Source organism: Copadichromis virginalis, linkage group LG15 (genome assembly GCF_057382275.1).
Source record: "Copadichromis virginalis isolate Kocher_CV1m ecotype Utaka linkage group LG15, C_Virginalis_male_GT1.1, whole genome shotgun sequence".
Taxonomy (NCBI): domain Eukaryota; kingdom Metazoa; phylum Chordata; class Actinopteri; order Cichliformes; family Cichlidae; genus Copadichromis; species Copadichromis virginalis.
In genome coordinates, this window is record NC_140632.1 from 32,405,271 (window position 1) to 32,417,085 (window position 11,815).

The following is an 11,815-nucleotide window of genomic DNA, read 5'->3' on the forward strand; positions in this document are numbered from 1 at the left end:
GAAAGTTTCATTAACACAGGAGAAAGTACTGATATGAGCTGAAGTTAGTGTTAGTAAACACACAAGTACTGAATTCAAGTAAGGGCTGGAAGTAGTTGAAGTCTCATATGAAGCCAGTGCTGAAAGTTAAATGCGTAAATGATCTGAAGTGTTCATTGAAAAGTCCCAAAATGAGTTAACTTTCTAAAAGAGGTTATTGTGTCAGTGAAAACACCAGTGTAGTCAAAGGCAAGTGCTGAACGCAACTGGTGTTTCTTTATTTAGGTTCCCTTTTGCTATCACCTGCTAAACTGTTACTTTTTCTGGTGTTGCTAGGAGGGGAAAAAGACTGCAGCAGCATGATAATCCTAGTAATAAATACATAAAAAAGGAGCTCTGTGGTAACTGGCAGTCTGTTGCAGCAACTGTTTTTCATCACTTCTGAAAAATGAGGTTGAGTAGCTCATCTACTAATCGGAAGGAATATATATACATATATATATGTGTGTGTCAGTAAACGCTACCATCAAACTGACTAATTTCTGCCTAACAGGCCACAATATGTGAGACTGGGCAGTGCTCTGTCTGATTTGGAGATGAACATGTCAGGAGCTCCTTATGGCTGTCTTCCTGTTCAACTTGTATGCCCCTAGACTTTCAGTACAACTCATTCCAACTACAAAAATACTCTGATTCTGCAGTGGTTGAGAACAGAGCACTAATGTTTTGTTTTGTTTTTAAAAAATTCACTTCTGAAGGTGAATAAATCAGAGAAAAGCTAATGGACTTCACATTGAAGAGAACACCTACATGGCTCCCGTCTGGGGGTTTCCTCCTCCTCATGGTGGGATGGACGTGCGGTTGTCATCAGGATGTGAGGCCTCAGGGGGGGCTGCAGTTGGCCCGGATCTCCTGGATCTATCTGTGTCTGCCTCTGGCTCCTGGGGACATTATTGTGCTTTCCCACCCTTTTTATCAAGTACAATTTATGGCAAAGGCACATACAGAGACACTTGCTCACTTCTTACAGCTGCAGCAGTTTGTGATACATTGTGCTTTTCTATTTGTGCTCTATCCCTTTATTATATTTTCTCATATTTTTTACCCCCTTCATTCTTTTTTTCTTCCTCCTGCCTGTCAGCTTAGACATGGTCATACTACATATATAATGTAATAACTGAAGCCTAAATGCATCTGACATAAGACGCATCTGGCCACTGAGAGTAAGACTGCTCCTCCCAGGCTGCTGGTTTACATTTCGGCTCCAAATTCTAAAAAAAACAAAAACAAAAAAAAAAACGCATGAATATGAGCAGCCTATAGAGCTCATCTTAGAAAGAACTAATTCAGGCTCTAATAACTGTAACAAAGGCTCTGGCCACTACATTGAAAACATATACCAGAGAAACAGAGGCCAAGACAATAAATAGCCTGTTCTCCAAAGATCCATCCAGCATGTACCGGGGGAATAGGGTAGACTTACCCAGAGCTGAAACTGGAAGAATATCAGGAAACAAGAAGCTTTAAATAACACCAGTGCCAAGTGGCTGGTAAAGCCACAATCAGACCATAGCAACCTCCCAGAGCTATATACACCACCAAGACAGACATCCAACAACAAGTCTCCAGAATGAAGAGCTGTGCAGCACCAGGACGTGACATGATCCGTGCCTACTGGCTGAAGAAGCTATTCTAATCTGGGATCACCTGGCAGCACAAATAAGGGGTCTGCTAACAGAAGGTACTCCTCCAACTAACACAGAGCAGAACAATCCTGGTAATGAAGGATCTCATAACATCAGCCTATTGCCTTTCTTTCCATGGCATAGAAGCTCCTATCAGACATCATAGCAACCAAACTGAGTAGGCACATGAGTGAATACATGAGCACAGCTCAGAAAGGAATTGGAAATAACACCAGAGAGCCAAAACACCAGTTCCTGGTCAATAGAGCAGTATACCAGGGCTAAGACCTGGCAGGCAGATCTGAGCAAGGCCTGAAAATTGCCCCACACATGGCACAGGTGGAGGCCCTAAGCATCAGATCCAGAGAGGCAGCAGTCTACCACAGGCAACAGGACCCAAGTTGCAGATTGGTGCCCTAGGCAAGGCAAGGCAAGGCAAGGCAAGTTTATTTGTATAGCACAATTCAACAACAAGGTGATTCAAAGTGCTTTACAGAGACATTAGAAACAAGAACAAATAAAAAGCATGATTTAAAATTGATTAAAACAAGCAAATAAACTAACTAACTAATTAACAAACAAACAAACAACAGTATATAAAATCAAAACAGATAAAATCAGAACAGTAGATAAAATCAGTAGTTAAATGTAAGTTTTGAAATTTAAGCTTAAAGTGTGGATTTGGTGCTTTATTCAAATGCAGCTGAGAACAGGTGAGTCTTCAACCTGGATTTAAATAAACTGAGTGTTTCAGCTGATCTGAGGCTTTCTGGGAGTTTGTTCCAGATATAAGGAGCATAAAAGCTGAATGCAGCTTCTCCGTGTCTGGTTCTGACTCTGGGAACTGATAAAAGACCGGATCCAGATGACCTGAGGGATCTGGAAGGTTCATACTGGGTCAGGAGGTCACTGATGTATTTTGGTCCTAAACCATTCAGAGCTTTATAGGCCAGCATCAGAACTTTAAAGTCTATCCTCTGACGGACAGGCAGCCAGTGTAAGGACCTCAGAGCTGGACTGATGTGGTCCACTTTTTTGGTCTTAGTGAGGACTCGAGCAGCAGAGTTCTGAATGAGCTGTAGTTGTCTGACTGATTTTTTAGGTAGACCTGTAAAGATGCTGTTACAGTAATCAAGCCTACTAAAGATGAATGCATGGACTAGTTTTTCCAGGTCCTGTTGAGACATCAGATCTTTTATCCTTGATATATTCTTGAGGTGATAGTAAGCTGACTTTGTTATTGTCTTAATGTGTTTTTCTAAGTTTAGGTCTGCATCCATCACTACACCCAAATTTCTCGCCTGGTTTGTGGTTTTTAGATGTATAGATTGAAGTTCTCTGGTGACCTGTAATCGTTTTTCTTTGGCGCCAAAGACTATTACCTCAGTTTTGTTTTTGTATAGAGACTGTACAGCACATAGTAGCTGTGTGTGAAATGCAAGCTAAGAGAGCGTACACTTAGAAGAAAATCCAGGTGGCCGGGATAGTGTACAGGAACATCTGTGCGCCATATGGACTAGAAGTCCCCAAAGAGACTCCACCAAAGGGGGTGGGGAACAAGAGGGCAAAGGTCCTGTGGGACTTCAAGTCCCAAACAAGCCAGACATAGTGGTGCAGTTGTGGTAGATGTGGTAATCATGATTTTAAAGATGAGAAAATAGAGAAGTACCAGAAGGAAGAGCTGGAGCAAATAAAGATAAGATAAAGGAAAAGCAAAAGATAAAGTTCAAAATGGTCCCAATGATAATAGGAGAATTAGGAGCTGTAACCTTGAAACTGGAATAGTGTATAGATTCAATAGATTCAAGCCACGGCACCAGAGGTCTCTGCCCAGAACAGAGCGCTTTCTTCTTGTATCCTCTTTTCTTGCTCCCCACAAAGACACATCTGGCCTTAGAGGTGACTGAACATTCTCACATGGTTTGTAGTGACACATTTTGGTTCGCTGGGAGCTCACCTGGCTTTTTCTCTATGTGAAAACAAACCAAACCAAGGGGGAAAGCTGCAAGCTCACAAACTCGTCAACCAATTCGGACAAGGGTAAACTACGTATAGGTGGGAAAACGCCCTAAGATACTGTGCAGAACCCTCAAACTGCCTTTGGAAGTGGACCCGAGCATAAGGAACACACACATATCGTGTGTGTCTGTGTGTGTGTGTGTGTGTGTGTGTGTGTGTGTGTGTGTGTGTGTGTGTGTATATATACATACATTTATATGGTAAGGAGCTTTATATATATGCATGGTAAGAAAGCTCCTTACCATGCATGGACGGCTTCACCCCAAGTCCAGCACCCTGAGGCTGTACGCTAAGCGCAAGGAAGGGGGCCGGGGACTGGTGAGTGTCAGCACCACAGTCCAGGATGAGACAACGAACATCCAAGAATACATTGGGAAGATGGCCCCAACTGACCGAGTGCTCAGTGAATACCTCAGGCAGCAGAAACCCAAGAAAGAGGAGGGAGACGAGGAACCATCATGGAAGGACAGACCCCTGCACGGTATGTACCACCGACAGATAGAGGAGGTGGCTGATATCCAGAAATCCTACCAGTGGCTGGACAAAGCTGGACTGAAAGACAGCACAGAGGCACTAATCATGGCAGCACAAGAACAAGCTCTGAGTACAGGATCCATAGAGGCTGGGGTCTATCACACCAGGCAAGACCCCAGGTGCAGGCTGTGTAAAGATGCCCCAGAGACAATCCAGCACATAACAGCAGGGTGCAAGATGCTAGCAGGCAAGGCATACATGGAACGCCATAACCAAGTGGCCGGCATAGTGTACAGGAACATCTGTGCCGAGTATAATCTGGAAGTCCCGAGGTCAAAATGGGAGATGCCCCCAAGGGTGGTGGAGAATGACCGAGCTAAGATCCTGTGGGACTTCCAGATACAGACGGACAAAATGGTGGTGGCTAACCAACCGGACATAGTGGTGGTAGACAAACAGAAGAAGACGGCCGTAGTGATCGATGTAGCGGTTCCGGATGACAGCAATATCAGGAAGAAGGAATGAGAGAAGCTGGAGAAATACCAAGGGCTCAGAGAAGAGCTCGAGAGGATGTGGCGGGTGAAGGTAACGGTGGTCCCCGTGGTAATCGGAGCACTAGGTGCGGTGACTCCCAAGATAGGCGAGTGGCTCCAGCAGATCCCGGGAATAACATCGGAGATCTCTGTCCAGAAGAGCGCAGTCCTGGGAACAGCTAAGATACTGCGCAGGACCCTCAAGCTCCCAGGCCTCTGGTAGAGGACCCGAGCTTGAAGGATAAACCGCCCGCAGGGGCGTGCTGGGTGTTTTTTATATATATATATATACACATACAACCTTTAATATTAATTTGTTTTGGCCACAATAAGTCTAGATAAAATTCAATATGGTGAAAGCCTTCACATGATGGCCCTGCTTTGTTTCAGATCACCTCTGCTGAGACTCAGTAGGATCCCAATGATGCTGTAATAATACAGCTGACAGGCTACTGCTGCGTCATGCTGGAAAGAGATGCACGAGTTAGTGGTGAGGGATTTGTGTGTTACTGTAAGAAGAGCATCTTGTTCCCTCATGCCCTCTGGTTCACGAAGCAGGAACAGACAAGAGTAGGGCTATAAAGGAAAATGAAATAACAACAGCAAATATTCCTGAATACATGATCACTACAACATCTTTTTGCCCGTTGCACACATTTGATTGACACAGTGCACAAGCTTATTCATAATTTAAGCTTGCTCAACATAAAGCTGGGATGCAGTAATATGCTCACATTTTACCTTCCTTCTCCACTGACATTGTGACTATAACATTTCAGTACAGAGCATCTGTTTGGTGGCAGGTGAAACTAAATGTAGGAGACAGGCCATGGAGTTCAAAGTGAACTTTTGCCATGTAAACACAAAACCTCACAGTTTTCCAAAAGCAGAGGTCTAGGAAAAATAGAAACAAGCAGTCAAATGTGAAGAGGGCTTTATTCACCAGTAGGTTTGCTGTGACGCATGATATGCACATGTATGCAATGTGACATGTTGATATGTAAATATATGTACAGAAAGGCAAGCAAAGACAATTAACCCCCAGTACAGATTTCATGTTGCATATTTAGATTTCAGATTTATTTATTTATTGTCAATAGTTGCTTTGTGGGGATAGGTCAATTGAAAAATCTAAATTGCCCACAGGTGTGAATGTGGGAGTGAATGTGAGTGCAAATGGTTGTCTGTCCCTGTGTGTTGGTCCTGCGACAGACTGACGACCTGTCCAGGGTGTACCCCACCTCTCGCCCTATGACAGCTGGGATAGGCTCCAGCAACCCTGAAAAGGATAAGGGGATGCGAATGGATGGATGGATGGATGGATGGATGTTGCTAGAACATAACAAAAATTACAGTGGTGCCCTCTGTGATAAAGAAAATACAAAAAAAAAAAAAAGATGCAGCTGCTGTACCACAGTCGTACTGTGGCAGAGGATGTTCTCGATTGCAGCTCTGTAAAAGTTCTGAGCAACTGGGGGGAGAGTCCAGCCCTCTTCAGTTTCCTGAAGAAGAAGAGTCTTTGTGGAAGCTTCCTCACCAGAAAGGAGGTGTTCAGTGGCCAAGTCAGATCTGGAATTTGATGTTATCCACACACTCCACCACCTCCCCTTGGATGAGGTGAGGTGGCTGCTCTGTCCTCCTGAACCTTCTGTAGTCTACTGGCCTTGCTGGTGTTAAGCAGCAGATTGTTCAGTAAACACCACTGGGGCAGGTGCTGGATCTCCTCCCTGTGGAGGATTTCATCATTGTTTTTTATAAGACTGACTATAGTGGTGTTGTCTGGAAACTTCAGAACGGTTTTTGATGAGCAGATAGCTGTGCAGTCGTTAGTGAATAGTGTGAAAAGAGTACTGTATTCAGGACCAGAGTGGATGATGTTCTGTCTCTTATTCTCTCATCTTAGCCGCTATTGTGCCTGATATATGACCCCTATTAGCAAGCACTTTGGCAACAGCGGGAAGGAAAAGCTCCCTTTTAACAGGAAGAAACCTCCAGCAGAACCAGGCTCAGGGAGGGGCGGCCATCTGCCACGACCAGTTGGGGTGAGAGAAGGAAGACAGGATAAAAGACATGCTGTTTTATACAAGTTTTATACAAGTTTTTACTAAAGCATGTCAGTGATGCATGCTAAGATACAATATATGTTGATATCTCACTGAGATATCAACATAATACCAAAGAACTTGTCCAGGACTATTACACTGTCCCATGAAGCTGTAGTCCAAAAATGTAAATTTCAGTCTTCTGGGAATGTTTGCATTTCTGATAGTAGGGATCAGTTCATTAGAAATGGTAGTGTTACTTACTACAATTTATTTTCCAGAAAAAAATGCACAGAAACATTTAAAGCTGCAGTAAGGTAGATGTTTTATTTCTGTCTGGGTGTAAAGTTGGTATAGTAGTGCAACAAAATTCACTCTACTTTTAGCTGTTTGTTTCCACCAATTCTTGAGAAAGTCATCTGACATTTTAAAATAATGAAAAAAAAAAAGATCAAATAAAACTGCTGGACCGCTCCGTGAATTCATTGTTTTAAGCAACATATCATGTATCCACTGGTTGTCTAAAAAGGTTGATTACTGTAGTTTTTAAAATATATAGCGAGGTTAAAATTAGGTAGTGAGTTAATTTAAAACTGTGTATTGGTTCATATTTCCAACATGTAGTCAGATTTTCAGTAAGACTGATTTCAAATGTAGAATGACTACTTTTAGGATGCGTACAGTGTGAGCGCTCTCAGTGGTGCACACATATGTGCGTGTTTGTGTGTGTTCGGGGGGGGCGTGTTGGGCTGAGCTGCAGAGTGCTGGCAACAGCCTGTTATTACAGTCCATGTGACTGACAGTGTGTGGGCGAGAAGGTAATTGCTGGAGTATGCCTGTGGTGACGAGGGCCTTCAGGGGAGCGGATGTTGAGCAGACTGAGGCACACAGAACGCACAGAGAAGGTGCAGGCAGCCCAGAACTGATGACTCATCTCTCACAAACCATTCCCTCTTGTTTGTTTACTCTGCTCTTCTGCAGCCTGAGTAAGAGTGCTGACAGACAAGGGACTGTCACCCAGTGACTGGGCCGTCTTAAAGGATTTCACCTGTTTAGACTTCAGGACAAGCGGCTTATTTAGATCCAGGTCCGCTTCCCGTGTAAACAGCCTCCAGAATTGGCAGACTCTAAGCTTCTATTTACTGCACTGAGAAAGAGAGTCAGTCGTGTCTGCATCTACTAACCGGGCTCCTAAAATAAACTGCCAGATGCTAAGCTTTTTATTCATTGTGGATACTATACTGTTAAAAGTATATGCATTGCTTTCAATTAATGAACTGGCACTACGATGGACACCCCTAAGAAGTGTCCCCTCATTTTTAATCTATCCTCAATAAAGACACTGTTCATAATAAGAGCAATAATAATTATCATTATCATCATCATCTTGTAGCTCCTTCCTTTAGGTTTCACAGTAGATTATCTGCCTCTTCTTTCACACCAACCGTCTATGTCTTTCTTCACTGCATCCATGACCTCCTCTGAGGTCTTCCCGTTTTCCTCTCGGCAGCTCCATCTTCAGCATGTTTTCTCATTGATATCCACTATCCACATGTCACTGATATGTGCAGAAAAGATACAGTGACATGTCACAGTGTTACATGTCACATGTCAATCTTAACCTTGTCCCTCTAGCTTTGTCTTCAAACCACTCAACCTAAGTTGTCTCTCTCCAGGTCAGCATCCTGTTTTTTGTTTGTTTGTTTGTTTGTGTTTTTGCATTATACTATCCTTCTGTCACAAATCACTTCTGGCACTTATCTCCTGCTACTCCACCCTGCCTCCCCTCACTTCTTTACTTGTCTTGTATGTGTCCGTTGCTTTGGATGGTTGACACCATGTATTTAAACTCTCTGCTGTTTGTATGTTCATATTTCCACCTGTCTCCCTCTCATGCACACACAGATATTCTGTCTTGGTTCTAGTGACTTTCCTTCCTACTCTCCAGGACATACCTCCACCTCTCCAGACTCTTCCACCTGCTCCCCAGTTCAGTTTCAGTTTTATCATTTTTATTTGTCATATGCAAGTTAACACAGGGTCAACATTGCAATGAAATGTATTTGAAGAGCAGAAGACAGTCACTCAGCAGTATAGTAGGGTGACGGAGGGAGGGTGGGGCACGTAAACGAGAATGAACAGCTTGCAGAACTGGGACAACCAGAAGGAGTGTGGTTGGAGGCGTGGTCCTGCTCCTGAAATTCCGATACATAATCTCCAATACTTTTGTCATCTAACACCATCACAAAAAAAGGGAGTCAGAGCCGATCCCTATATAATCCCACCCCAGTGCAACCCCTTCTGGCTTTCTCTGATTCTAATATACAGATCTTTTCTACTCTCCCCGAGTACTCAAAGCACTTAATACATCATACCACATTCACCCACTGACACAAGCACTTTCTTCTATGATTTAAGTGCTTACTGAGTAACATTCACACACATTCATACTCCAGTCAGATTAGGTTAACATCTTGCCCAAAGATATTTGGCATGCAGCCTAGGGGGAGCCAGTGATTGAACTACGAACCTTCCGATCAGTAGATGACCTGCTCTACTGACGCTCAATGATCATCACTCTTTTCTCAGTTTAACTTCAGCAGCTGAAGTATAGCTTCATAATATGGTTCATCAACTTTGTCCTCCTGTAGTTACTTACCTTCCTGCCCATCTGACCCTCCCTGAGCTTGGTTTTTCGTGAAAAAACCTCATGTTAAAAGTGAGTTTTTTCTTCTCATTGTCACCAAGTGCTTGGTCATAGAGGGTTGTCTGATTGTTGGAGTTTTCTTTGTATGGTTGAAGGTTCTTCATATTACAATATAAAGCACCTTAAGGAAACTGTTGGTATCAACAGCTCTATTCAGTAAAAACGAGTAGAATTCTTTAAAATAGATACCAGTTCTCAGTCTCTGGAATTGTGTTATAGAGTCTGGTCAAAAAGTCCACTCTCTTTTCTCCTAAGCATCACCTGTGGAGAAAAAAAACAGGTAATTGATCATGTGCGAAGGAATGATTTATTTGAAGAGTTTCAGTCAGGTTTTAAAGCTAATCACAGTACACAAACAGCTTTAGTGAATGCTGTGAATGATCTCTGTGCTTATGCTGCTACACCACATTGCAACGTTCAATACCACTGACTATAGTATTTTATTACAGTGATGAGAGCATGCTGTCCGTATTAAAGATGTTGTTCTATTTACATTATGCATTCTTCGTTTAGGCTTTAGGCATCATTAAAAGGCATAGCATACATTTTTACTGCTATGCAGATGAGACCCAACTATTAAGTATTGTCACAGGAAATTAACTGTCTGCAACACAACCAATCTGACTGTAGTTGATTGTTTCTCCAAAGCTGTACATTTAAATGCACTTCCCAAGCTTCCCAGCTCCTCATTAACCATGTCTTTCAGCTGTACAGCGTACTATTTTTCTTTGTTTCTGACTTTGTCTCTGAGCAGTTCACCTCTCAAGTTTGGAAGGAGTTTTGCTCCATTGAGACAAGGTAAGTCTGTCTTCTGGTTTCCACTATCAAACAGCCAAACTGAGAGACTTACCATGACCTGGAGTCTGCACTACAGTGTGTGGTCCAGCTAAACTAGTCCACATAAACCTGGCTTTAGCTGAGTATACACACAACTGAATGATCTCTTTAGCCACCGTGTCCCCTGTAGAGGCTCACATAGGATATCAACCACCTCTGTTTATGACCCAGAGGAGCAAATCGTCATCCAGAATCATAAGCAGTGCTTATAACACAAAAATAAAACAAACATGAAACTTAAGGTCATGGGACCCCAGCGACTGACTACTCTCCAGATTATAAAGTCTGATTGTCTATTTGAAAGATTAAATTCAAGTTGAATTCAAATTCGAAATTATAACAACAGTTGCCTCAAGGCTCATTATATTGTACAGAGAAAATTCCAACAATCAGACGACCCCCTAAGACCAAGCACTTGGCGACAGTGGGAAGGAAAAACTCCCTTTTAACAGGAAGTAACCTTTGGCAGAACCAGGCTTAGGGAGGGGCAGCCATCTCACTGGTTGGGGTGAGGGAAGGAAGATGGGACAAAAAACACACTGTGGAAGAGAGCCAGAGATTAATAATAACACATTACTAAATGCACAGAGGTGTATAAACCCTCGAGTTTATAAGAGAAGGAGAAGTGCCCAGTGCATTATGTGAAGCCCCCAGCAGCCTAAGCCTATTGCAGAATAGCCAAGGTCACTAAAATCCAGCTCAAGTGACGCTATGTATGTTTTGGGGGCTATTTTTGCCATTTGGTGTTAGTGAAATATGAAGACAAATTCCCCACAAGACTTACAAGCATATTTCCTATAGTAAAAACAAAAACATGCCAGAAGACTTTTATTTAAAACACACAGACATGCACACAACTCTGACAAGGTCATATCATATTTATTCACCCCTGGATTTTTTATTTACTCCACAACTAACACACAAAGTATTGTTAAGGTTTTTACTTTTAATCTTGATGGATATTCTAAGGTGTTTGTGTTCATAAAAGCCTGGCAGCTGCACTCACTAGCCACTTTAGTAGGTATACCTTGCTAGTACTAGGTTGCACCAGTCTTCTATTGTCCAGTTCTAGTAGTACCCAGAATGGTTCCCAGGGTGGTCTTTTATTGCTGTAGCCCATCTCCTTTCAGGTTCACTGAGCTTTTCTCTTTTTCATACCTTTGTCTGTAAACCCTAGAGATGGTTGTGTAGGAAAATCCAGCCGATGAGCAGTTTCTGAAACATGCAGACCAGCCAATCTGGCATAACCAAGTAGCGTTCAAATTGTCCATGTCTACATACCTGCACTGGTTTGCGCCCAAGTTGTTTTTTGATTAGATTAAATTTGGAACCACTCAACAACCTGGGTGTGTCTAATAATGTGGCCAGTTAGAATATACACTCAACAAAAATATAAACGCAACACCTTTGTTACTGCTCCCATTCCCCATGGGATGGACGTAGAGACCTAGAATTCATTCCAGATACACAATATAACCATCCCTCCCAAACAGTGGTCACAAATCAGTCCAAATGTGTGGTAGTGGGCACATCTGCTAT